Genomic DNA, 27,884 nt, shown 5'->3' on the forward strand with positions numbered 1-27,884 from the left:
ATTTAGCCCCCCAAACAATTCCTGTCCGCTTCTCAGAGTTTGATAGAGCTTAAGAAAGCAAACGTTCCCATCTTGTGGTCATACCGACTTGTCATGGTCTGATCTCGTCAGATCTCAGAAGCTCAGCAGGGCCGGGCCTGGTTAGTACTTGGATGGGAGACACTGGGAATTCCAGGAGCCACAGGGGGGCGCTAGTCGAAGAAACTGTCATTGTGTCCTTAGGCAAGACACTTCACCCACATTGCCTAGTATGAAAGTGGTGTGTGCGTGACTGATGGTGGTGGTCGGAGGGGCCGATCAGTCTGCCCCAGGGCAGCTGTGGCTACAGTAGTAACTTACCACCACTGAGTGTGGAGTGAATGAATAATGAACTGTGAAGCACTTTGGTTATCTTGAAATATATAAATGCAATGATTAATTCATTAATTAATCTTGCGGGATTGCGAGCGTGAGTGGAACAAAATATCACAGATGCGGGCGGGAGAGGCACTGAAAATGACAATTCTTTGCGGGAGTGGGACTGAAAATTCTGTCCTGCACAAACCTCTACAACAGGGTTAGCAGCTTTGAGACAGAATAAGACTCAACGGAGAAACTGGGAGGACAATCTGACACACATTTATTTACACATACTTGTATTCACTCATGGACTGTGGAACCTGCCTGGACCACTGAGGGATTACACAGATATAAAACCACATGGCAACATAAATGAAAGTACTCAGTTTTGTTTTTGACACTCTTAAGTCTCTCCTCTCTCTGCCCTAAGTCACTCCCCCCTCAGAGCACTATCACAACACAATCAGCATCCCGATAATGAAACTACTGCACATCACATCAGGTTTGTCAAGTTGTTGTGTACAGTTTAGTGTCATGTTTTTTTTATATATATTTATGGAGTTGTGGGCAGCAGAGTCCTGCACGAGTCCATTTTTGGAGACCGCACCCACTGTGATTATATCAAAGTTAAACCCGCACCCGCCCGAACCTGTTAACATCCAACCTGTTACCCGCCCGTGAGCGAGATAAATCACACACAAATTAAAATCATTCTAACTGAAGTTTCCGTCAGAATACAAACTGAAAAGTTCAAGACTTCAAGAATTACAGTCACGAAATGAAATGAAACGGTTTCACTTTCTTCAGTACGAACACGAATTCACAGACGCGACTTTCAAAACTTCACAGGATTTATTTACTGAAACACTGATCGAGATGTCGGACTTTTGCGTCGCACACACCACGGACTGAACCAGGACTGAACCAGGACTGAACCAAGACTGAACCAGGACTGAACCAGACTGAACCAGGACTGAACCAGGACTGAACCAGGACTGAACCAGGACTGAACCAAGACTGACCCAGGACTGAACCAGGACTGAACCAGGACTAACCCAGGACTGAACCAAGACTGAACCAGGACTGAACCAAGACTGACCCAGGACTGACCCAGGACTGAACCAGAACTGAACCAGGACTAACCCAGGACTGATCCCAGGACTAAACCCAGACTGATTCCAGGACTAAACCAGAACTGAACCAAGACTGAACCAGGACTGAACCAAGACTGACCCAGGACTTACCCAGGACTAAACCAGAACTGAACCAGGACTAAACCAGGACTGAACCAAGACTGAACCAGGACTGAACCAAGACTGACCCAGGACTTACCCAGGACTAAACCAGAACTGAACCAGGACTAACCCAGGACTGAACCAAGACTGAACCAGGACTGAACCAAGACTGACCCAGGACTTACCCAGGACTAAACCAGAACTGAACCAGGACTAAACCAGGACTGAACCAAGACTGAACCAAGACTGACCCAGGACTTACCCAGGACTAAACCAGGACTGAACCAAGACTGAACCAGGACTGAACCAGGATTACACCAGGACTTACCCAGGACTTACCCAGGACTAACCCAGGACTGATTCCAGGACTGAACCAGGACTTACTGTCGGGACAGGTCTGGAGGTGCGCCCACGTAGTCCGTGGAGAGACCGCGACAGACCTGCTCCGTGGGCTCAGGGTTCTCTCTTAAGTCCAAGAATAGTCCTATGTACTAATAAGGTGCACCTTAGTCCTGGGTTAGCCCTGGTTTAAGTCCTAGTTTAGTCCTGGTTTAGTCCTGGTTTACTCCTGACCCGCCCGTGTGTAATCCTTACCCGCCCGCATACCCTCCCGTAAAATTCCAGAACGTTAAAACCCGCCCGTTTCAGCGACTATTTGCCCGCACATCTCCTTGTACAGAATCTTACTACTAACCATAAAGAGTGTTTGAATAGGGCCCAGGAGAGATCTCTAGATTACCCAAACATGCACGGATGACTCTAAAACCTCCTCCGGCATGTTTTTGATGAGAGAACATTATTAACACGGTAGAAAGATCCAGAAAGTCGATTTTGCATAATACCCCCTCTTTAATAAAATTCTCCCTCAAAGACAAAACTTTAGACTTTGACATTTAACAGCGAGCGCACAGATAAGGAGGAGAAATGTGAATTAGAGAAAGGCTGACGGACGCTGAGCAATTATTGAAAAGTCATTTGTTTGAACAGACTCGGTGTTCTATTGTCCCGGGCTCCAGGACAGTGGCTTTGGCTTCTGCTGCTCCAGACCTGTTATTTTAGCCTTTTATCTGTTTGAAAATCTGTTTCTGAAACTTTAAATTATCACCGTCACAGAGTTAGTCTTTTTTTGTGTTTGTGTTAAAGCCTTATATTACGCAAAATAGACTCTTGTGAGCTTTAAAACATGTTATAATGTTGTTACCTCGACAAAAACACACCTGGAGTTGTGTTTTGTTTCATTCACACACGTTTGAGTAACACTTTATTTTTAGTCTGTCTACATCTCCAAAGCTCAAAATGCTCTGTTCCACCTTGACCGTGATGTCAAATTAGAAATTCCAAGATTAAAATCATCCAAAAGAGAAGGTGTGTGGCATTTAAAAAGACAATGGAGCACTTCCTGTATTACCACATGACATCACAATGTGGAACGGAGTGTTTTCTGTTTGAGAGAAAAACTAAGAGTTTAAATAAATGTGCAGGTTTGTGTGTTAAAAATGAGTGAATGAAACAAAACACAAGTTCGGGTCAGTTTGTGACGAGGAAACGACATTATAACAGATTATAAAAGAGCTTAACATGCACCTAGTACTAGAATATGTCCTGTAAACTTGAAGTTACAGCTCAGATCTGTGGAGAGGTGAGCCCACTGTCTGTAAGAATGGATGTTGATTTAACACTAGGGGAAGATGAACCAACTTCAACCATATAAACTCTGGAAAATAACCCCAACTCGAAACCTGTTTAACTTTCTAATTGTTAAAATAACACTTTTTGGGTTAAAAACAACTCAAAAAATAAATAAAGAAATTAAAAACAATTATTTACTTTTTATTTACATTTTTTTTTTTTTTTTTTTTATTTGAACCCTCCATTGCTGTGTAGATTAAGGTTTGGACATTCAGGATTAAATTATACTTTACATAAAATATGAAAACATCATAGCGGGAACTGTGACAAATGGACAATCTGAAACTGCAGGTGAAGTCTTGCTCATGGGCACAACAACAGCTGGATGGATTCAGTTCATACCGAAACACAAACCTAATAAATCAGTAACAATCACAAATCAAACATCGATTTAGAAGTGAAATTAAGTCAAATGGAGATAAAAGGTGAAGGAAGAATGTCAAAAAAAAAAAAAAAAAAAAAAAAAAACTGGATATCTAGAGGAGAGGTCAGTGGTGCCGGAAAATCCAGAAAAAAAGTGGGATCAACGCAGTGAGGTAAACAGTGGAAACTTAATTTTTACAACAAAAAGTGGAGCGTTAAATTTGACTCTCACAGAATCAATTTTAACATTTTCTCAGGGTTTATATGAGTCCAATCTGTTCAAGAGTTAATTTAACATTTTTGGAAAAGTTCATTACATAACACTGGACCAAAGTTCCTGTTTAACCCTGAAATCGAAAGTTATATTAACATTTTGAGAGTAAACAGATAACACTTTGTAGAGTTATCCTGATTTAGCAAAACAACACTTGGAGGTGTTTTATTTTTACACTTTATTTGAGTTAATTTAAGATGAAATTTATGACATTATGAACAAAACTGGTTCAAACTGGTCTACTCTTACAGGAGTTTGAAGTGGTGGTGTGAGATGCCAAATTAACACTAAGGAAAGTTGATTTAACACTAGGGGAAGTTGAATTTACTTAAACCACTCTGGCAAATAACTCCAACTCAAACCCCGATTTAACTTTCAAATAGTTAAAAAATAACACATTTTGTGTTAGAAACAGCTCTAAAATATTTTACTCTGAAATTTGAACCTCCAGTTTTTGCTGTGTAGATTAAGATTTGGACATTCAGGATTAAATTATACTTTAAGAAAATATAATCACGGCTGGATGTATTCAGCGCACACTGAAACACAAACCTAATAAATCAGTAACAATCACAAATCAAACACGATTTAGAAGTGAAATTAAGTAAACTGGAGGTAAAAGGTGAAGGAAAAATGACGTTTGAATTGAACCATTTGAGGCGTTTAAGTTTAAACCGAAATCAAGAGTTATATTAAAGTTTGAGAGTAAACAGATAACACTTTGTAGAGTTATTCTGATTTAGGAAACAACACACAGAGCTGTTTTATTTTTACACTTTATTTCAGTTCATTTAAGATGAAATTTTGAACAAAACTGGTTCAAACTGGTCTTCTCTCGCGGGAGTTTAACGTGGTGGGTGTGAGGTATCAAATTAACACTCGGGAAGTTGAATTAACTTCAACCATAAAAACTCTGGCAAATACCCAACTCAAACCAACATTTAACTTTCAAATAACACTTTATGTGTAAAAAAAAAAAAAAAAAAAAGAAGAAATATTTTACTCTGAAATATTTGCTGTGTAGATTAAGGTGTGGACATTCAGGATTAAATTATACTTTACATAACAGAGGAAAACATAATAGCGGGAACTGTGACACCTGCGGACAACCTGAAACTGCAGGTGAAGTCTTGCTCATGGGCACAACAGCAGCTGGATGTATTCAGTTCATACCGAAACACAAACCTAATAAATCAGTAACAATCACAAATCAAACATCGATTTAGAAGTGAAATTAAGTAAACTGGAGGTAAAAGGTGAAGGAAAAATGACGTTTGAATTTAACCATTTTGAGGCGTTTAAGTTTAACCCCGAAATCAAGAGTTATATTAAAGTTTTGAGAGTAAACAGATAACACTTTGTAGAGTTATTCTGATTTAGGGAAACAACACACAGAGCTGTTTTATTTTTACACTTTATTTCAGTTCATTTAAGATGAAATTTTGAACAAAACTGGTTCAAACTGGTCTTCTCTCGCGGGAGTTTAACGTGGTGGGTGTGAGGTATCAAATTAACACTCAGGGAAGTTGAATTAACTTCAACCATAAAAACTCTGGCAAATACCCCCAACTCAAACCAACATTTAACTTTCAAATAACACTTTTTGTGTAAAAAAAAAAAAAAAAAAAAAGAAAGAAAGAAATATTTTACTCTGAAATATTTGCTGTGTAGATTAAGGTGTGGACATTCAGGATTAAATTATACTTTACATAACAGAGGAAAACATAATAGGAACTATGATAACTGTGGACAATCAGAAACTGCAGGTGAAGTCTTGCTCATGGGCACAACAGCAGCTGCATGGATTCAGTTCATACCTGAAACACAAACCTAATAAATCAGTAACAATCACAAATCAAACATCGATACAGAAGTGAAATTAAGTAAACTGGAGGTAAAAGGTGAAGGAAAAATGACGTTTGAATTTAACCGTTTTGAGGCGTTTAAGTTTAACCCCGAAATCAAGAGTTATATGTTATATTTTTACACTTTATTTTAGTTAATTTAAGATTGAAATTATGAACAAATTGGTGCCAAATTATCTCTAAGGGAAGTTGAATTAACTTTAACCATATCAACTCGAACCCCCATTTAACTTTCAAATAGTTAAAATAACACCTTTTGTGTTAGAAACAACTCTGAAATATTTTACTCTGAAATTTGAACCCTCCAGTTTTGCTGTGTACATTAAGGTTTGGACATAAAACAGAAAAACATAATCGTGGGAACTGTTAACTGAGTTTAACATGCAACATCCCCAACTTGAACTGCGTTTAACTTTCTAATTATTAAAATAACACTTTTTGTGTTAAAAACAACTCTGAAATATTTTACTTTTTATTTTAAATTAATTTTCTTTTTAATTTTTAAATTTGATCCCTCCAGTTTTGCTGTGTACATTAAGGTTTAGATATTCAGGATTAAATTATACTTTACATAAAATATAAAAACATAAGAGCGGGAACTGTGACAACTGTGGACAACCTGAAACTGCAGGTGAAGTCTTGCTCATGGGCACAACAGCAGCTGCATGTATTCAGCGCATACCCAAACACAAACCTAATAAATCAGTAACAATCAGTGTCAAACCGAGAAGTAAACACCGTAAATAAAACATGAGAGAAGTGTCGAGACATGGCAACCTCCTCCAAAATCCGTAATTACAGACTCCCCACCGAACCAACCCCAAAACCCACAACCCCCCGCCACAAGTCAAACCCCAAACCCACAACCACAAGTCAACCCACAGCCCACAACCCACAACTCTGCCCGCCAAGTTACCGCGTCCAGCCCCGCGTTTTTCCCCACACGTCCACCGCGCGCGTCAACTCCCGGGAGGCGACGTTCACAAAGTTGTCCCCGCGCCATGACAAACCCGCACGTCGAATCTCACGCGCACACACACGCACACACACACACATATCGGAGCTTTACTCACGCACGGTGCACGCACGTAGGTCGGGCGATCAGTGGAAGGATCCCATCATCGGTTGACGGCGGAGAAGTGTCGTAGGTATCGGCGATCGGATCCGGTTTTAGTCCAAGGAAAGGAAAACGAAACGAAACGAGGGGACGTGGTGTAAATCCGTGCGTAGTGCGTCCGGAGAGCGTGAAAGAGACACGAGTGGGAACGCCGAACTGCCCCGGTGTGATGTGAGAGAGGGAGAGATGGAGAGAAAACGAGAGAGAGAGAGAGAGAGAGGGAGCACGTACCAGCACACGCACGCACGCACGCACGCACGGTCGGACGGACGGTGTGGGGCTCTCCGTTGCGCGTGTCTCGGTTTCTCGCTTTCTCGCTCGGTTACGTCACGGGAGGACGTACGCGGTAGGTGGGTTGGATGGTTGGATGGTCTGGTGGATGGATGGATGGACGGTTGGGTGCCGTTCCACAAAACTGACGTAGACCGTATCACCGATTTAATCATCGTAACAGGGGGGACATGAGCGTAAGAACACAGCGGGGACGATGGGAAAACAAGAAAACGAACGTGGATATAGAAGTGAAATTAAGTCAAATGGAGGTAAAATCTTTAGTTAAACAAAAGGTGAAGAAAAAAATGACAAAAAGAACAGGATATCGAGAGGAAAGTACCAGAAAAAGTCCCATAAAATCCAGGAAAAATAGTGAGATCAATGTAATGAGGTGTACAGCGGAAACAGGAAAACCGATATTTTAATTTCTAGAGTGTTAAAATTGACTCTCACAGAATCAATTTTAACATTTTCTCAGGGGTTATATGAGTCCAATCTGTTCCAGAGTTAATTAAACATTTTTGGAAATGACAAGCAGCCGAACTAATACTGGACCAAAGTTCCGGTTTAACCCCAAACTCAAGAGTTATTATATTAACCAGGGGTGTAACGATGTTCAAGTCTCAAGATCACGTTCACGGATACGATATTTATTGCAATATCGTGGGAAAGTTCACGATATGGTGGGAGGGAGGTGCCAAATTAACATTAAGGGAAGTTGAATTAACATCAGTGGAAGTTGTTTGAGTAACTCTTTATTATCAGTCTGTCTGCATCTGTAAATCTCAAAACGCTCTGTTCCACATGAGGCGTTTTCAGGCCGACAGAGAACTGTGCCGGTGCCGGTTCCTGCACCTAATCTTGAACCGACTCACGTGTTCACGCTGGAAATCAGAGTGTTTGGGAACCTAAAAGTAAAACTTATTTTTTCTAATTTACCACATGTGGGTCACATGTGGTAAAATAAACAAAGAGCAGTTGAAATTATCACGTATGAAATTAAAAGTTTTAAATCTACACAAACTATTCCGTATCGTTGGTCTTGCATGTGTCCATGTTCGCTTGATTACATCTTTGGTTTGGGCGTTCGATGTCGTGTCTCCACAGCAGATCGATGTTGGTGCACATAAATAATGACTTGTATAAACACTAGGGGTGTGCAAAAATATCAGAATATCGACATATCGTATCGTTTAATGTGATGATACAGTATCGATATCGTGGGCTGCTGTATCGATATATCACCAAGAGTATTTTTAGGTGTGTTTTACTAAATTATTTTGTTACAGTGCTACAGTTTTGTTGCTTGTGGAGTGAAAGGAAACTCATTTATGCGACACATTTGACATTTTTACTGTTTTGATGAATAAAATGTTTGTGTTTCATATGAACTTTGCACAAGAAGTGGTTTAACAAAGACTTTTAGTATCACAGCCACGATTTAGCCTTTATTTTTATTGAACCGTATCCAATCGCTTTGAAATATATCATATCGAAAGTGTACCGTATCGAGATATGTATCGTATCATGGCCTGTGTATCGACGCATGTATCGGGGGCAGTAGCTCAGTTGGTAGAGCATTCGCCCACTGATCTGAAGGTTGGCGGTTTGAATCCAGCTCTCAGCATAAACATCACAGGTTGAGCGGTCAGATCCACTGACCCACAGGTTGGCTGGTGTGATTCCAGCTCCCACAGATGAATGCTGCTGTTGTGTCCTTGGGCAAGACACTTAACCCACCTTGCCCACAGTGTCTGCGTACACTGGTGTGTGAATGGGTAAGTGGTTCCTTGTTGTAAAGCGCTTTGAGTGCCTTGAAGGTGGAAAAGCTATAGAAAAATGTGACCTTTTACCATCGTATCATGGCCTGTGTATCGAGATATGTATCGTATCATGGCCTGTGTATCGAGATATGTATCGTATCATGGCCTGTGTATCGAGATATGTATCGTATCATGGCCTGTGTATCGAGATATGTATCGTATCATGGCCTGTGTATCGAGGTATGTATCGTATCATGGCCTGTGTATCGAGATATGTATCGTATCATGGCCTGTGTATCGAGGTATGTATCGTATCATGGCCTGTGTATCGAGGTATGTATCGTATCATGGCCTGTGTATCGAGGTATGTATCGTATCATGGCCTGTGTATCGAGGTATGTATCGTATCATGGCCTGTGTATCGAGGTATGTATTGTATCGGCAACTTCTTAATGATACCCAGCCCTAACAAATACAAATGCTCGCTGGTGTCAATGATGCGACACGTGATTGTTATTTCAGTTGTTTTTGTATGGCCTTGTTTTTGATTTGGTGGTAGGTCCAGACCGTCTGTCGATGACGCGTCATGGGTTCACGTAAATGGTTTAAACACGGGTCGTTCACAGGTGAACACTTTGGTACTGGTGATGGAACCGGCACCGGCACCGTTCTGACCTGAAAACAGCTACCAGATGAAGTGGTAGTTTTTAAGTGAACAGCTCCTTTTTTGTATTTTTATTAATTTTTTTTTGTATTTATTTATTTATTTAATTCATAAAGCATAAAAAGACAGACAGTGTCACAACATCAGACACACAAGAAATTAATGAAAAGGAGCAGAAAGAAGAAAAAATCTGCCCCCCTTTCCTTTTTCAAGACAAAACATCAACACCGATGGTCACTAAACATTCCATATCAGTTCAGGCACAATTACTGATCAATTGCAAACAGTAATCTTCACTATTATACACAACAACTTAGTTTTCTTTTTCATACACACACACTGCATTCGATTTTATGTGTTTTTTAAATGTCGTCATTGTACTTGATTCTTTTATTTCTGTGTCTAGACTGTTCCATAAGTTCACTCCTTTCACAGCGATGCTTCGTTCCATAACCTTGGTTCTGAATCTGGGTTTTTTAAACATGTAGGTTCCTTTTAAATTGTAGTGGCTTGTTCTCATCTCAAACAGTCTTTGAATATTTACAGGTAACACTCTGCACTTTGATTTATACATGACTTTGAGGAGACTTAAGTCAACAATATCCTGCATTTTCAACACTTTAAGTTGAACAAATATTGGCTTTTACCTTCAGTTCAGTAGAAAGCGTCAATTCCAAAGCTGAAATGATCCAAATGATTGTAGTGAAAGAGTTTTTTTTTTTTTTTTTTTTTAAGTTTTATTTCCTGTATTACGACATGACATCACAAGGTGGAACAGAGTGTTTTCAGTTTGAGAGAAGAACTCAGCCTAAATTTACAGGTTTTGTGTGTTAAACGTGTGAATGAAAGAAAACACAACTCCAGCTCTGTTTGTGATGGATTAGAGGAAAAAACATTATAACACAGTTTTTAAAAAAGCGTCACATTGACCCTTTAAGAACAAAAGGCCGGTTTGGAGCTGCAGGATTTTGTGGAAAATTACCAGATTTAGATTACGGTTAAAAATGTCAGAAAGATTATTTTGTTCTTTGGGGCTGTTCTATTATCTAAATAGGCCTAATTACAGTCTTTGTGATTTCATGATAATTATTGCGCCCACTCAGATTATGATTTCAATTTGATCGGAATATTGTGCAGCCCCAGATCCAGGAACACAACTTTAAAAAGAGAAGGTATTTTACTTTTATGTGGTATTAGCTGCTCACACGTAACATATTTAGATCTCTAGATTATTTAAACATGCATGGATGACTCTAAAACCTCTTCAGGCGTGTTTTTGAATATGGTCGAAAGCTCCACAAAGCTCCTCCTCTTTAAATGAATCTGTTTTACTTGTGTTTTAGCCAAAATACGTAACTTTTTATCCCAAAAACAGAGCAATACAAAAGCGTTTTGTTATTTATTTTTTCCATTTTGAGTTTATTGCATTGAAAAACATGTGTCCTTACTGTGAGTGAGCTCGTATCTCCACAAACCTGACTCTTTTTTTGGTCTGGAGGAGGGTTTCTTCCTGCTCGTTTCCAGGTAAATGTTGTTCCTTTGGCTGTAACCTTCCACAGCGAGGGCGTAGGTTTTATTTGGTCTCAGCTTTGGTGGGGACATTACTACCCCCCCATGTGTTTTATGAATTCTTTCCAAAAACACACAGAGTCTGGGCAGGTCCAAAATAAGTGAGAGGTGGTTTAATTTTTCAGTTTGTGTCCATTGTCCTGCTAAGTTGATTGTTTAGTGGAAAACAGCGATGTAGAAGTTTGTTGCAGATTTCTCTTTGCTTGTTGGTGATGAGATATTTGTGAGGTCATGTCCATATGGAACATTGTCAGTAGAGTCGGGGTCTCACTGCGCACGAGTAGGGCTCCGTTTGGGAGGTGCACTCCTGGCGGCAGTCGTTCTTTTTCCACAGCGATTCATTATAAGACGAGTTTAATTGAAGATGAAGCCGAGTAAGTTCTTTTTGAAAAGTTTTTCAGAGTTTGGTGCACAGCGTCTTCACTCATGCTGCTCAAGACGACATCTTCAGGTGCGGCCCTGTCCTGAAGCTTCCCCAGTTTAGGCTCCTGGCTCCACTAATGACATCACTCTGTTACAGCCAATGAAACAGCGGCAGGAGTAACCCTGTCGTCATATCAGTGAATACAGTCTAATGAACTAAAATGTGTTAAAGGGCCCAGCTCATGCAAAATCAACTTTTCAGAGCTTTCTACCTTCTAAGAGTGATGTGTGGGTCTTGTACATGTCACCAAAGTGTTTTTTAGATTGATTCTGTGTTTTTTTTAACAAACTGCAGTGTATTTCTACCACCCTCCCACGTGACAACAAACTAAAACTGTTACAATGATGACGCGGCAGATACATCTATGACCCCGCTCCATCGCCTCCGTCCTGCCTCCGCCCCACATCGGCCGACGATTCCCACATGAACACCTAAACAAAAGCATCAGCATAAGCTCATTGTTCTACACTGCAGTGTAGATATAATAAGTTTATCTATTAGTGTTTATTAATACTTTACCAATCAGTAATGTTCAGCTGATGTGGACGCGGTGCTTGAGCTTCGTGCTCCTCAAAGTCCTCATCCGATTCCAGGTCCAACACATGCGGCTGAACGCGCTGTATCTCCATGATGAATAAAAGTTTATTCCTGCCACTATCAGGGTCACGCCCATCTCCCCCTCCCTCCCTGAGATGGCGGAGGAAGGGCGGCTCACTCAGAGCCTACGTCACGTTTGGAGGGCGGAGCCTGTGCTTTCTCAGGACGGGCGGGGGGAGGAGCAGTAGTCGGACTTTCATAGTTCCTAGTCTGTGATGCCTCCAAGAAATCAGTAAGATTTCATAACTATTGTGTAATGGATGTTCCAAAACCCAAATTGTGCTTGTTTATGTGCAGAAGATACAATGTGAAAAGAGTTATTTTGCATGAGATGGATCCTTTAAATTAATACTATTGAGTTTGGAAAAATATCAGAATAAATGTATATTTTTGTTTATTAAAATAACATGACAAATATTGGTACGGACTATTTTGTCTTCCCCAAATATTGGTTGTGACATGTCCCCACCGTCCCTCTGCAAACCTGCGCCCTTGTTCCACAGTACGGCATTAAACATGTCTATCTTTATGGATAATGTTTCGACGTATGGCTTTAACTTTCTATTTCCACAGTAACACACAAGTGACACCTCCAGAAAGTTACGTACTGTACCCTTAAGAGTAAAAAAGTATTTGGGTGCACAGTTTTGGAATGAAAATGTAAGTGCAAGGTTTCTGAAAAGAGAAATAATAAAAATAAGAGGAGACTGCTGATAAAACGACAGGATATGTTGTTCTTTGCAGAGGACGTTCTGTTACCTAAATAATTAGAGTGTTTGTGTAAGACCGAGTTTTATACCATATTGTTGAATACTCTAATTACATCGCCATGGAGACGAGGAGGTCGGGAGCAGCTCACCTGAAACTTCACAACATTTAAAGGGTTCATATTAAACTGTTTTCAAATGTGTTATGTCGTTTCCTCGTCACAAACGGACCTGGAGTTATGTTTTGTTTCACAAGTTTAACACACAAACCCTCACCAAACACTCTGCTCCACCTTGTGATGTCATGTGGTAATATAGGAAGTGCTCCATTGTGTTTTTAAACTCCACACACCTTCATTAATCACCAATGATTTATTTCCTGGAATCTCTACTGAACTAAACGTAAAAGGCGCTGTAGCTACACTGGTTTTCTTCACAAAAAAGGACTTCACTCTCCGTACTGATGATCATGTGTCAGTATTTATTCTCAGTAATCTTCAACTCCATCAACACATTGAAACACCGTGAAAACTAAAATAAGGACAGACAGAGAAAATGTCTCAGTTTTACATAAATACCTTTAAATAAATGCAGAAATTTTCATTTCGTGATTGTAATTCTGGATGTCGTAACTTTTCAATTCGTATTTTGATGGATAAAATACACACTGTTGGGTAAGTTACTTCAAAACTGTAATGTGTTATTTATGACTTGTTACTGTCATTTCAAAGTGACTCGTTGCATTACAATATTACTGCATTTAAAATGTAAAACATTACACAGCTATTGCAGAACTTTTAAGTTACTCTCACCAAAATAACTGCTGAACTTCTGCGCCATATATGGACTGAACCAGGACTGAACCAGGACTAAACTAGGACTAAACCAGATCTAATCTTGGACTCGCACTTGGAAGCGCCTTGCACACAGGGTGTCTGCAAAGCGCGATCGGGCGTCACCTGGATTTAGCCCTGTGGTGCGTGGAGTTCTGCGTCGGTCCTTTCTCTCGCGGTCACCTGATGGTCTACGTGGGTGCGTCTCCGGTGTTTCACCACTGCTGATATCGCGGTGATTTTAAAAAAACCACCACTTCAATCCAGGTTAAAAATGCATTGTAACGCACGTCACTAACATTTGTACCGAGTAAAATATTACAAATTTTCCCCCTGTATTGCCGAACATTCCTGCGTTACAGCAAAAAGCAATGGATTACAGTAATTTGTTACTTTTATAAAACGTTACTCCCAACACTGAAAATACACAATATATTTTCTGTACGACTGAACTCATTTGAGAGTTTACGAATATTTATTTTATGCGCCAAATACGCATGGATTTCTATTCTATGCTCACAAATATTTCTGAAAGCTTTCCTACTCCATATCTTTTCTTTACACCTTTTTCTGTGTTTCTGTCATCTTTTTCTCTCTTTCGTGGCCACTATTTTCTCACTCTGTTTACTTCTGGAGCAAGGTGAAAGGTCACATAACTCAAAGGTAAATATTTTTAATAATCTGGAGCTTTGGAGATGTACACAGACTAATAATAAAGAGTTACTCAAACACATGTGAATGAAACAAAACACAGCTTCAGGTCTGTTTTTGAGGAGGTTACAACATTCTAACATGACTCTGTGTTTCGTTCTTCAGTGGTTCAGGAGCTGGGACACGTCTAATCTCTCTGTACAGACCGGGCCGATCCACAAGAAACAAAACTCGGCTCAAAGTTCAGAGTCTTCGCTGTACAAATAAACCAAAGTCAATGTGGTATTTTTTTCACAATAACTTCAGAGAGTGGAGCCGTTATTCAACACCAAAGAAGTGATTATAAACTTTTAAACCCGAGTGTGTGTCTTCTGTCTGTGTGCTCGAGTGTGTGTGTGTTATTTCTCCTTGTGTACATCGTGGTTATGGTTGTTAGTGTCTGTTTATATTCTCACTTCCTTTTAATTGATTTTTTATGCACAATTGCACTTATTTTGTGTAATTATTGTTGTTTTTATGGTGACCATGTTTACATCTGTCCAGGGACGACAGATGAAAAACAGCCTCTGGTACATTTACAGAACTGTTGTTGATTAATGCACACTGTCCCTGTTAAATAAACCAAATAAATAAATAAAATGATCAATTGATACTTTGAAGTGGCATCATGCCGGGGTGTTTTATATGTATGTTTATGGCAGAATGTTGAGCAGCTATCCTAGGGTGACCATATTCCCATTTGTGAAAACCCGGACACCTTACCGGGGATGGGCCCTCGACATTGAACCTGTGCACATGGCCTAACTCTTGTCCCGACCAGGATGGAAAACGGAGCATTTGTGCTTTGGCGTGTTGCAGACTGACCGACTGTATCTGCTCGCTCCTTCTGAGTTACAGACGCTACGAGAGACGCTCAGTTTAATGGCCCCAATGAACGGTAATGAAAACCCGGACATTTACATCACTTTAAAAAAAAAAATAAAATCCAGATGCCCAGGACAGGGCGCAAAAAACGGACCGTGGAAAAACGGATGTTTGGTCACCCTAGTTATCCTGAATGACACAATGCACATGTGACTTTAGCAAACACCACACAGAAAGTTTTAAGAGTATTTAGTTCCCTCGTCGCTCCACGAGCGGCGCGTTTTTCTGCGGCCGTGAGCGCTCGGAGACTAACTCTAGTAAACTGTTTTCCGCAGGCCCGTGCAAACTCGGAGCTCATACCTGCTGCGTCTTTACGTGTTTCTGGTTCATGGCCAAACCAGAGCACTTCCTGGAGACGTTTTAAATCATGTCCAGTGGTGCACTTTTGGACACCACGTGACCACAGACTCCCAGACACAGGCTTATTATTTATTCCCTGATTTATTGAGTTTAAGAGTTAAAAAAGTAAAAGCCACATGGAGGGTTGTTTGGCTGATTTTGGTTATGTATAAAATTTGCCAAGTTAAAATTTAAAACCCAGTGATTTGTTAATTGGTCTCCTAGAGGCAGGGCTAGGGGCGCTCTGCTGGACACTGTCTCTCAGAGTTTTTGTAAACCTGCATTGTAAATACTGCATTATTTGAACAGTTTGTGCTCTGGTGAGAGTAAAAAAAAAACTCTGAAGTGAAGTTTTTGTGGCTGAGACATCATTTCTTTTCATTCAAGTAAAGAAAAACCCTGTGACACCAAGAAAAAAATACAAAATGGATCTTGTCCCAGCAGATTTATCCAAAACCAATGATTTGTCCCATTTTTACAAGAAATGTCCCAGGTGTCTCTATTTTGACCAGTTTGATCTAAACCAGGTCTAAACCAGAACTAAACTAAGACTAAACCAAAACTATATTAGGTCTAAACCAGGACTAAAACAGTACTGTTACAGTTTTTGACTAATCAGCTCCCAGTAAAGAGTAAAAAGGAGCATAAACTGTCATTTGTTTAGCCAAACTCCTCCTCAGGGTCTCGGGGTCTTGTTCACGAGTGAGGGGAGGATGGAGCGTGAGATTGACAGGTGGATCGGTGCAGCGTCTGCAGTGATGCGGTCGCTGTATCGGACCGTTGTGGTGAAGAGGAGCTGAGCCAAAAGACAAAGCTCTCGATTTACCGTCAATCTTTGTTCCTCCCCTCACCTCTGGTCATGAGCTCTGGGTAGTGACCGAAAGGACGGGATCGTGGATACAAGCGCTCGAAATGAGTTTCCTCCGCAGGGTGGCTGGGCGCTTCCTTAGAGATAGAGTGAGGAGCTCAGTCACACGGGAGGAGCTCGGATTACAGCCGCTGCTCCTCCATTTCGAGAGGAACAGCTGAGGGGAGGACATTTGTTCTGGATGTCTCCTAGGTTCCTTTCTCGGGAGGTGTTCTGGGCATGTCCCACTGGAAGGAGTCCCTGGGAACACCTCGGGGTTCCCCTGGAGGAGCTGGAGGAAGTGTCCGGGGTGAAGGAAGTCTGGGAGTCCCTGCCCTGGATAAGTAGAAGAAAATGGATGGATGGATGTTTAGCCAAAATAGAGAAAACCGTGTTTGCAAATGACATGAAACAAAAAAGTGTAAGTAAGTCTTTATTTATATAAACACTTTCACAGACATTTGTCACAAAAACAGTTTACAGAACATTCCATCCATCCATCCATCTTCTTGCGCTTATCTGGGGCTGGGTCGCGGGGGCATCAGTCTAAGCAGGGACTCCCAGACTTCCTCACCCCAGACACTTCCTCCAGCTCTTCCAGGGGACCCCGAGGCGTTCCCAGGCCAGTCCAGAGACATAGTCCCTCCAGTTTACAGAACATTATTCAGCATTATTCATTCACTCTACATCTGGTGATGGTAAACTACTATTGTAGCCACAGTTGCCCTGGGGCACACTGAGAGAAGCGCGGCTGCCATGACAATCGGCGCCATCGGTTCCTCCGACCACCACCATCACTCACACACAAACCACATTCATACTAGACAATGTGGGTGAAGTGTCTTGCCTAAGGACACAACAACAGTTTTTGTGACTGGTGCCTCCTGTGGCTCCTCATTTTCCCAGTGTCTCCATCCAAGGACTAACCAGGCCCAGACCTGCTGAGCTTCTGAGATCTGACAGGATCAGTCTTTTCTAAGTCCGTCAGATCACGACTGACACGAGATGCACAATGTCACACGCTCTTTTCATAATTTTATTTAAACCAACCGTCTCAACTCGGGTGTGTCCCAGTTTAGAGTTTTGAAAATCTGGTCACCCTTGTTACGACCCAGCTCATTTGGGTGAGGGAAGTAACAAAAATAAAAACCAAGATGTAAAATGGAATAAATTAAATAATGTTTAATTAACAGGAAGGTAAAGGTAAATTAACAAAAGACTAAAAATATACAGAAAACAACCTAAACTAAGAAACAGAACAACAGAATAAACAGAGTTTTGTGCCAGAAAAGGGGTCACACAGGTTCACACAAAAACAAGTGGTAAAATTAAGGGACACACACTAAACTAAAACACAAGTTCCCCAAATTAAACCACATAAACCCACAAACAGAATCGAGTGACCAAATAAAAAAAAGCACAAAACAGAACTAGACTAAACTACACACACGAAACCAAAATGGCAGACTGACCACCAAGACCAGCAGCCCTGATCAGGTGCTGGTCATCTCCTTAAATAGGGGGCGGTGGCTGCAGGTGAGGTGGGCGTCGACCTGCCCCACCAATCACGAACCAGGGCTCCTGCAGCAGGAATCAGGAGAACTTGGCAAAAATCACACAAACTAATTGGAACTAAGGCCTGGAGCCGTAACAACCCTAATTTAAAGAACACATTTTCAGTGCCTGTTTTCAATCCGAGCTTTCATGGTGAAGTTTAGGAGTTTAATTTTTAACTAAAAGCTGTGGGATAATGCGAGCTGGTTTGTGACTGGGACTTGTTTAACTGCACAAATCTTCTCACCTGTTTTAGTTCCAGCTCCGTCAGATCTTTCTGCTCAGACCTGGTTAAAACAAAGATGAGATTAAAGTGTAAGTCGAGTAACAGAGCAGCGCCTCCATGTTTGTGACGTGAATAAAGAACAACATTCCCGGTCTAAATAAAGCCCCACACTCCCGACATAAGACACTGTGTACATTAACACGTCCGTCTTTCTTTCAGTCTTTTCTAAACTCCGTCTTTCTAAGCTGCTTACTGTTTTATTTTAATGCGCTCTCGTCTTCTCCGCGTTTGTACGTTTTGCTTTTCTCCCTCTTTTTTTTTTTTTTTCCCCCTCAGTGAAAATAATGCGCTCCGTTCATCATTTCTGACAACGGCGACTTCCAGAGAGACACGTTTTGGAATGGTCAGATCTATCAAGCTCGGAAAGATGACAGCAGCAATAATGGTGGGATTTATGGAGGGAGGAGAAGAGAAGAGAGGAGAGGGGGAGTCATAAAAGAGGGAGGAGAGGTAGAGAGGAAAGAGGAGACTGTAAAGGGTAAAAGCAGGTGAGAAAAGAGGAGGAGAACAGAGAGGAAGAGGGGAGGAGAGAGATGAAGGGATGGAGGAGGTGAGATGGGGGAGGCAAAAGAGAGAGAGGAGAAATAGGAGGAGAGAGTAAAGGGGGAAGAAAGATAGAGAGAAGTGGAATGAAGAGAAGAAGGGAGAGAGGAAGAGAGACAGAAGAGAAGAAAAGGCTGGAAAAGGAGAATGGAGAAAAAAAAGGAGGGAGAAAGGGGAAGAGAGGAAAGGAAGGGGTGGTTGGGAGGAGAGAGGGAGAGAAGGAGGATAGATAGAGTGGAGAAGGAGGAGGAAGAAGAGGCAGAGAGGAGGTGTAGAAAAGGGGAGGGAAGAGAGTGAAGAATGGAGAGAGGGAGAAGAATTAGAAGGAGGAAGAGTGAAGGGGAAGAGGAAAGAAAGGCAGAAAGCGGAGAGAAGATGAATGAAGAAGAGAAGGGGCAGAGGAAGAGAAAGAGAAAAGAGGAGGAAAGAAGAGAAAGAGAATAAAAAGAGGAAGAGAGGAGCAAGGAGAGGAGGAGAGAGGAGGAAATGAGAAGAGGGGGAAGAGGAAGGAGGATAGGTAGAGAGGAGAAAGAGAGCAAGGATGAAGTAGGAGGAAGAGGAGGAGGATGAAGAGAAGGGAGAGAGAGAGAAGGTGAGAAAAGAGGAGGAGAGCGGAGAGAAGAGGGAGAGTTAGGGGGAGAAAGAGTGAAAGAGGAAGAGGAATGAAAGGTAGAGAGGCAGAGAGAAGAGGAATGAAGAAGAGAAGGGAAGAGAGGGGATGAGAGAGAGAGAGAAGACGAGGGGAGAAAGGGGAGAAAAGGCTGGAAATGAGGAGTGAAAGAGGAGCGAGAGGTGAAGAAGTAAAATAGAGGAGGGAAGAAAGGAGGGGAGGAAATGAGAAGAGGAGGTTAGGAGGAGAGAGGGAGAGAGAAGGTGAGAAAAGAGGAGGAGGGGAGAGGAGCGAGGGGTAGAGAAAGTAGAGAGAGGGGAGAATTGGGGGAGAAAGAGTGAAGGGGGAAGAGAAAAGAAAGGTAGACCGCAGAGAGAAGAGGAGAAGGGACAGAGGAAGAGAAAGAGAAGAAAAAGCTAGAAAAGAAGAGGGGAGGAGCACGGAAAGGAGAGGAGAGAGGGGAAGAGGGGAATAAATGAAAAGGGGAGGTTGGGAGGAGAGAGGGAAAGAAGGAGGGTGGGTAGAGAGGAGAGAGACTTAGAAGGAAGGTGAAAAAAAGAGGAGAGCAGAGAGGTAGAGAAGCAGGGGGGAGAAAGTGTGAAGGAGGAAGAGAAAAGAAAGGTAGAGAGCAGAGAGAAGAGGAGAAGGGACAGAGGAAGAGGAAAAGAAGAGGAGGGGAGAAAGAGCTGGAAACGGCTGGAAAAGAGGAGAAGCGACATGAAATAGAGGAGGAGAGAGAGGGGGAGAGAGAAGGAAATGAAAGGGGGGGAGGAGGAGAAAGAGAGTTAGAATGAAGCAGGAGGAGGAAGAAGAGGAAGAGAGAAGTTGAGAAAAGAGAAGGAGAGGAGCGAGAGTTAGAGAAAGGAGAGGGAGAGTTGGAGGGAGAAAGAGTGAAAGAGGAGGAGGAAAGAAAGGTAGAGAGGAGAAGGGACAGAGGGGAAGAGAAAGAGAGAAGAGGAAGGGAGAAAGAGAAGAAAAGGCTGGAAAAAGAGGAGGTGAGGCGTGAGAAGTATACGGCTGAAATGGAGGAGGAGAAGAGAGGAAAGGGAAGGAGAGGAGAGGAGGAAATGAGAAGGGGAGGTTGGGAGGAGAGAGGGAGAGAAGGAGGATGGATAGAGATGGAATGAAGAGGAGGAGTGACGTGAAAGGGGAGAGGGAGGAGAAATAGAGGTGTGAAGTTTTAAAAAAAAATGGAGAATTGAAGACAGAAGAGCGGGAAAGATGGAAAAGGAACAGAGAGCTCAGACCGACTGTGAGAAAACATAATAACAAAAACTACCACAGATCTACTGTATGAAGTGTCTTGCCCAAGGGTACAATGATAGCGGGGTTAGAGCTGGGATTGAACCCTTGACCCCGGTGCTGGTGGGTGAAATTGCTGCACTCGAGTTTATTACAGGATCAGTGTGGAGGAGGAAATTACAGTGAACAGAACAGGAATAATGATAATAATAATAATAATAATAATAATAATAATACTGGAGTCTGGACTGACCCCTGGAGAGTTTAGTCTGGAAAAAAAAAAAGCAGAAATAAGGAACTTTTCTTTTTTTTTTTACATAGGCCCGGTCAAGCAGAAGTAAACAACAAGGCCAAAAATTCAAGTTAATTCATCTGATATAAAAATGTATTGAACAGATACATATGTACTCTAGTTTATGAAACTGTTGACCTTTTTTCTGTACCATTTTTGGTTCTAAAGTTCCATATGTTTTAAACAGACCATGTATGAAACATGGAACAAAAATTATTTCCCAAATTTCAAAGACCTGAAAATCATGTAAATAAATGGATGTATTTCATCATATCTTGTGTTATTCCATCTTTGAACTGTTGATGAAGGGACAGGATTTTTCAAAAAAAAAAAAAAACATTTAAAATGAAAAAAATTTGCTTGGAAGGACTGACATATTTTATAGAAATAGTTTCCTTTCATTTTGAAGTAATATTAAAGTATTCGGAAGAAAAAAGCTACAAATGATGTAAAATCCTGCACCTTCTACTTGTTTGTACAATTTTCCCTCCGTTACTTTTCCCTCCGTTACCATGAACTTTCTTCATAAAAAATCTCATGAGTCAAAAAGTAAGAGGTTTTTCAACCTAATCTTGTACCATATGGTAGAAAACTATATGAAGCAAATATTCAAACCAGTTTGTTAAGGATATGTAAGTGAGAACCAAGAGTTATCACTGTTTGGATTTATTGCCCAAAAAGTGCTGCATATTTCATTCCCTCCGTTACCGACATGAGTTTTTAAATGTTTTGTCAACAACTTGAAAGAAAATCACAGGTTTAACTTGACCCTGTTGGAGTGTAACTCTTTCCTACATTCTGATACTTTACTTATTTCAATAGTGCCTCTAGTTTCTGAATAAGAGACATTTGAATGTCAAAAATCTGCCCCTGTTTCCCTCCGTTACCACTTGACCGAACCCATAAATAGTTATCGGCTAAAATATTTTGGTTTCAGTTTAGAATAACTACACCTTAAAGATGCATATTATAATATTTTCTATTTTCAGATCTGTGTTCTTGATACATTTGGGCTCCTTTTGTTGTCTATTTTTTATCATTATCTGGAGACAAATAATGAAGAAAATAGTTGGCTTTTTTTTTCCTTTTTCTTATTTTTTTTTATTTTATTTTGAAAAACTATTAAATGAATGATACACGGATTCAACTAAAACAGAAACTTTAAACATTCAAAAAGAAAATTAACCTGCAAAAACAAAAATATATTTAAAAAATGGTGGTATAATTTTTGGTAGGGGCACCAAGGCCAAAATTATAAATATATATTATGAATATTTTGGTTTCTAGTGGCTGAACTATATCAGACACAATGAACGTAACACGCCGCTCACACCCAGACCAACAACGACAATAAAATTACAATAAGATAAAAGGCTCTGGTCACAACATGAACACACGACATCAGTGCACGACAGAACAACCCCCGCACCCACCAGCTCATTTACGCACTATTTAACTGTAAGACTCTTTACCTGTGACGCTCCATCTTCAGATTTGCCGCAAACTAAAGAAAACCAGCCTCTTACCTTCTCCAGAGACTGAAGCAGAGTGTTTCCTCTGTCCACTGTCCACTGGTTCTGTTTCCAAAAGTCTATTGTCCAATATGAAGAGATGAAACTGGTCCAAGTCCCGGTCCAGTCTGGTCCGTGACGCGAGGTCCAGGAACAGAATGCACGAGCTGGTTGTAAAACTAAAACTTAATCCCACTTCCCACTTAAATCTGAAAGTTCCACCAGTCCACATCAGCACCAGGACACCAGGTAGATTTATGCCTCTGCGCTACGCCCAGGACAAACTATTACACCCAGAAACGAGCGGACAAAGGCGGAGAGACTCTCCTCTGCCTGGCCCCGGCGGCGGCAGCGAAAGCTCCGGCCCGGTGGCAACTGCCCCAGTCCCGGCAAAGACAGTCCCGGGTCCCGGCGGCGGGTCTGTCCGTGTGTCTTTGACTCTGTTCTCGCCATTTTCTGTGTGGAGCTTTAGGCTGAAGTCGCAGCTGCCGCTAATCGTGAAGATGCTACGAGTTGACGCAGCAGGTTGACGTGACGTGAGTGACAGGACAGTTGTCCAATCAGATTACACTAAATAAACAGAGACTGTGATGTCATTAGTCTGGGCGCTAAAGTTTGTGCCCTCAACCTGAAGTGAAATGCGCCAATCAGAATCATTTTTAAATAGTCATAATAACGGCCTGTGCTGGGGGGTGGGGCGGTGGGCACCAGTGGCCGGTAGGGGGGGCACGGCCCTCAAATACCCCCCCCCCTTGCCGCTGACACCGTGATTACGTAACTCCGATACATGTAATCTGTTACTCTTCAACACTGCTTGCGTGGACGAGGCCTTAAAGAAAAAAGGAGCTGCTTCATGACATCACAAGGTGGAACAGAGCATTTGGAGCTTTGGAGATGTAGACAGACAAATAACAAAATATGACTCAAACATGTGAATGAAACAAAACATGACTCCAGGTCTTTAAGTATGTTTATAGACACTTTTCTCATTACAACAACAACAACAACTAACATGCTGCTGTGTCCTTCATAAAACGCTTCATGATTAGACGCAGACAGAACAACACACTAAACTTATTTTAACCTGCTCATATAAACTATCTGAACTGGGGCGAGACAAAAGCTGCTCAGATTCGTGGAAAGAGTCGAGGACGACAAACCGGAGTAAAAACCTGGAGAGTCACAGGACGAGCCGGAGTTGGAGGAAAGTCTCTGGATTTAAGTGGAATCAAATGGTTTCTGCCCCGAGTCGTTCTTAGACTTTAATGGTTTTCTCAGTCGCTGCTTTTCGCCGAGAAACGTGCAGAGCTGAACCCAATCTCATCCCATCTTCTGTTCCATTTGGCAGGTGCACGGAGCTGAAAAACTCCACAGTGAAGCTTTAAACCCAGGAACAGGAACATGGTGATTGGAAAAAAAAACAAAAAACGTGCAAGTTTTAGGAACATTTTGTAACGTCAGACACTTTTTTGTGATTTTATTTGAGCGAAAACCAATTTGTGTCTGTGCTCCTGTCTGCTCCTGTCTGTGCTCCTGTCTGTGCTCCTGTCTGCTCCTGTCTGCTCCTGTCTGTGCTCCTGTGCTCCTGTCTGCTCCTGTCTGCTCCTGTCTGCTCCTGTCTGTGCTCCTGTCTGCTTCCTGTCCTGCTCTGTCCTGCTCTCTGCTCCTGTCTGCTCCTGTCTGTGCTCCTGTCTGCTCCTGTCTGTGCTCCTGTCTGTGCTCCTGTCTGTGCTCCTGTCTGCTCCTGTCTGCTCCTGTCTCTGCTCCTGTCTGCTCCTGTCTGTGCTCCTGTCTGTGCTCCTGTCTGTGCTCCTGTCTGTGCTCCTGTCTGCTCCTGTCTGTGCTCCTGTCTGTGCTCCTGTCCTGTCTGTCCTGTCTGTGCTCCTGTCTGTGCTCCTGTCTGCTCCTGTCTGTGCTCCTGTCTCTGCTCCTGTCTGGTCCTGTCTGTGCTCCTGTCCGTGGTCCTGTCTCTGCTCCTGTCTGGTCCTGTCTGTGCTCCTGTCTGTGCACCCGTCTCTGTCCTGTCTGTGCTCCTGTCTGCTGCTCTGTCTGTCTGTGTCTGTCTGCTCCTGTCTGTGCACCCGTCTCTGCTCCTGTCTGTGCACCCGTCTCTGCTCCTGTCTCTCCTCCTGTCTCGGCTCCTGTCTGGTCCTGTCTGTGCTCCTGTCTCTGCTCCTGTCTGGTCCTGTCTCTGCTCCTGTCTGGTCCTGTCTCTGCTCCTGTCTGGTCCTGTCTGTGCTCCTGTCTGTGCACCTGTCTCTGCTCCTGTCTGTGCTCCTGTCTCTGCTCCTGTCTGTGCTCCTGTCTCTGCTCCTGTCTGGTCCTGTCTCTGCTCCTGTCTGGTCCTGTCTCTGCTCCTGTCTGTGCTCCTGTCTCTGCTCCTGTCTGGTCCTGTCTCTGCTCCTGTCTGGTCCTGTCTGTGCTCCTGTCTGTGCACCCGTCTCTGCTCCTGTCTGTGCTCCTGTCTCTGCTCCTGTCTGTTCCTATCTGTGCTCCTGTCTGTTCCTATCTGTGCTCCTGTCTGTGCTCCTGTCTGTGCTCCTGTCTGTGCTCCTGTCTGTGCTCCTGTTTGTGCTCCTGTCTGTGCTCCTGTCTGTGCTCTGTCTCTGCTCCTGTCTTCTCCTGTTTCTGTCCTGTCTGTCTGCTCCTGTCTGCTCCTGTCTCTGCTCTGTCTGCTCCTGTCTTGCTCCTGTCTTCTCCTGTTTCTGCTCCTGTCTGTGCTCCTGTCTCTGCTCCTGCTTGTGCACCTGTCTCTGCTCCTGCCTCTGCTCCTGCCTGTGCACCTGTCTCTGCTCCTGCCTCTGCTCCTGCCTGTGCTCCTGTCTCTGCTCCTGTCTTCTCCTGTTTCTGCTCTGTCTGTCTGCTCCTGTCTGCTCCTGTCTCTGCTCCTGTCTGCTCCTGTCTCTGCTCCTGTCTGCTCCTGTCTCTGCTCCTGTCTGTGCTCCTGTCTCTGCTCCTGCTTGTGCACCTGTCTCTGCTCCTGCCTCTGCTCCTGCCTGTGCACCTGTCTCTGCTCCTGCCTCTGCTCCTGCCTGTGCTCCTGTCTCTGCTCCTGTCTTCTCCTGTTTCTGCTCCTGTCTGTGCTCCTGTCTCTGCTCCTGCTTGTGCACCTGTCTCTGCTCCTGCCTCTGCTCCTGCCTGTGCTCCTGTCTCTGCTCTCTGCTCCTGTCTGTGCTCCTGTCTCTGCTCCTGTCTGTGCTCCTGTCTGCTCCTGTCTCTGCTCCTGTCTGCTCCTGTCTGCGCTTGTGGGAAGGAGACCAGACTTAATCCTGGTCTGTTCCTCTGTGCCAGGTCTGGTTCTGGATCTTGTTCAAGTCTCAGATTTGGCACAGGCCTTCTCTCTTTCTCCCTCTTTCTCTCTCTTTATCTCTCTCTCTCTCTCTCTCTCTTTTTCTCTCTCTTCTCTCTCTTCCCCCTCTCTTCCTCCCTCTCTCTGATCGCTCTCTCCTTCCTCCTTCTCTCTTTTCCTCCCTCCATACCCTCCTCCTCCTCGCACTCTTTATATTTCTGTTTTCTTCCTTTTCTCTCACACTCTCCCTCTTTCTACCCTTCCATTTTTTCACTCTCTTTAACTTTCCCTCTCCTCCTCTTCACTCTCTTTCTCTATCTCACCCCTCCATCCCCATCTCTATTTCTTCCTCTCTCCATCCCTCTATCTCTCCTTCTCCTCGTCCCTCTTCTCTCTTCCTCTCCTCTCTCTTCCTCCCTCTCTTTTCTCTTTCTCTACTTCACTTTCTCTCTCCCTCCCTCTTCCTCCCTTATTCTCTCCCTCTCTTCATGCCCCCCACACTCCCTTTTTCCTCCCTTCATCTTCCTCTCCTTCCTCTCGTGCTCTTTATCGGTCTCACTTTCGCCTCTCGCTCCCTCCTTCCATCCCTCTCCTCTTCACTCTCTTTAACTCTCTCTCCTCCTACTTCTCTCTCTCCCTCCCTCCTCCTCCCTTCTCTATCACCCTCCCTCCATTTGCCTCTCTCTCCCTCCCTCTCTCTCCCTCTCTCCGCTCCTCCCTCGTTTTCCTCACATGAGTTTTCTTTGGATTCTTGTTTGGCACATTTATCCAGTGAACCTCGTGGATTTGGCTCTTCCTTTCACTCTCTTCCTCTCTCCCTCTCTCCTTCCTCTCTTCCACTCTCCCTTCCTCTCTCACTCCTCTCTCTCCCTCCCGTTCTTCTCCTCTCCCCCACTCTCTCCCTCTCCCTTTTTCCTTCCTTTCTCTCTCCCTCCTTTTCTCCCTCCCCCTCTCTCCCTCTTTCCTTCTCTCTCTCCTCCTCTATCTCTCTCCTCTCCCTTTCTCTCTTTTTCCCTCCCTCCTTTCCACTTCTCCTCTACTTTCTCTCCCTCTATCTCTCTCCTCCTCTCTTCTCTCTCTCTCCTCAGAAGAATTTTCTTTGGATTCTAGTTTTTCACGTTTCTGCTGTGAACCTTGTGGATTTGGCTCTTCCCCTCTCCTCCTCCTCCTCTCCTCCTCCTCTCTTCTCCTCCTCTCTTCTTCTCCCTCTGTCTCTTCCCCCTCCTCTCTCTCTCTCTCTCTGTCCTTCCTCTCTCCTCCTCTCTTCTTCCTCCTTTACCTCTCTCCTCCTCTACTCACTCCTCTCTCTCTCCTCTCCTCTCTTCCTCCTCTCCTCTCTCTCCTCCTTTCCTCTGTGTCCCTCTCTCCTCCTCTCCCCTCTCTCCTTCCCTCTCTCCCTCCCTTCTCTCTTTCTCTCTCTCTCTCCTCAGATGAATTTTCTTTATTCTAGTTTTTCACATTTCCGCTGTGAACCTTGTGGATTTGGCTCTCTCTCCTCCTCTTCTCCCTCTCTTTTTCTCTCCTCCTCTCCTCTCTCTCTCTCCTCAGATGAGTTTTGGAGTCTAGTTTTTCTCGCTTCTGCTGTGAACCTTGGGTATTTGGCTCTTCCCCTCTCATTCTCTCCTTCTCTCTCTCCCTCTTTTCCTCCTCTCTCTCCTCCTCTCCTAATCTCCTCTCTCTCTTCCTCTCTTCTCTCTCCCTCTCTCCTTGTCTCCTCTCTCTCTCCTCCTCTCCTCTCTCTCCCTCTCTCCTCTCTCTCCTCTCTCTCCTCCTCTCCTCTCTTCTCTCCTCTCTCCTCTCTCTCCCTCTCTCCTCCTCTCCTCTCTCTCCCTCTCTCCTCCTCTACTCTCTCTCCCTCTCTAATCCTCTCCTCTTTCTCCTTGTCTCCTCTCTCTTTCCCTCTCTCTCCTCCTTTACCTCTCTCCACCTCTACCTCAGTCCCTCTCCCTCTTTTCCTCCTCTCCCTCCTCCTCTCCTCTCTCTCCTCTCTCTCCTCTCTCTCCTCCTCTCCCTCCTCCTCTTCTCTCCCTCCGTCTCTTCCCCCTCCTCTTCTCTCTCTTCCTCTCTCCTCCTCCCTCTTTTCT

This window comes from Boleophthalmus pectinirostris, unplaced genomic scaffold (assembly GCF_026225935.1).
Source record: "Boleophthalmus pectinirostris isolate CB_2022bp ecotype Guang Dong unplaced genomic scaffold, ASM2622593v1 HiC_scaffold_21, whole genome shotgun sequence".
NCBI lineage: Eukaryota > Metazoa > Chordata > Actinopteri > Gobiiformes > Gobiidae > Boleophthalmus > Boleophthalmus pectinirostris.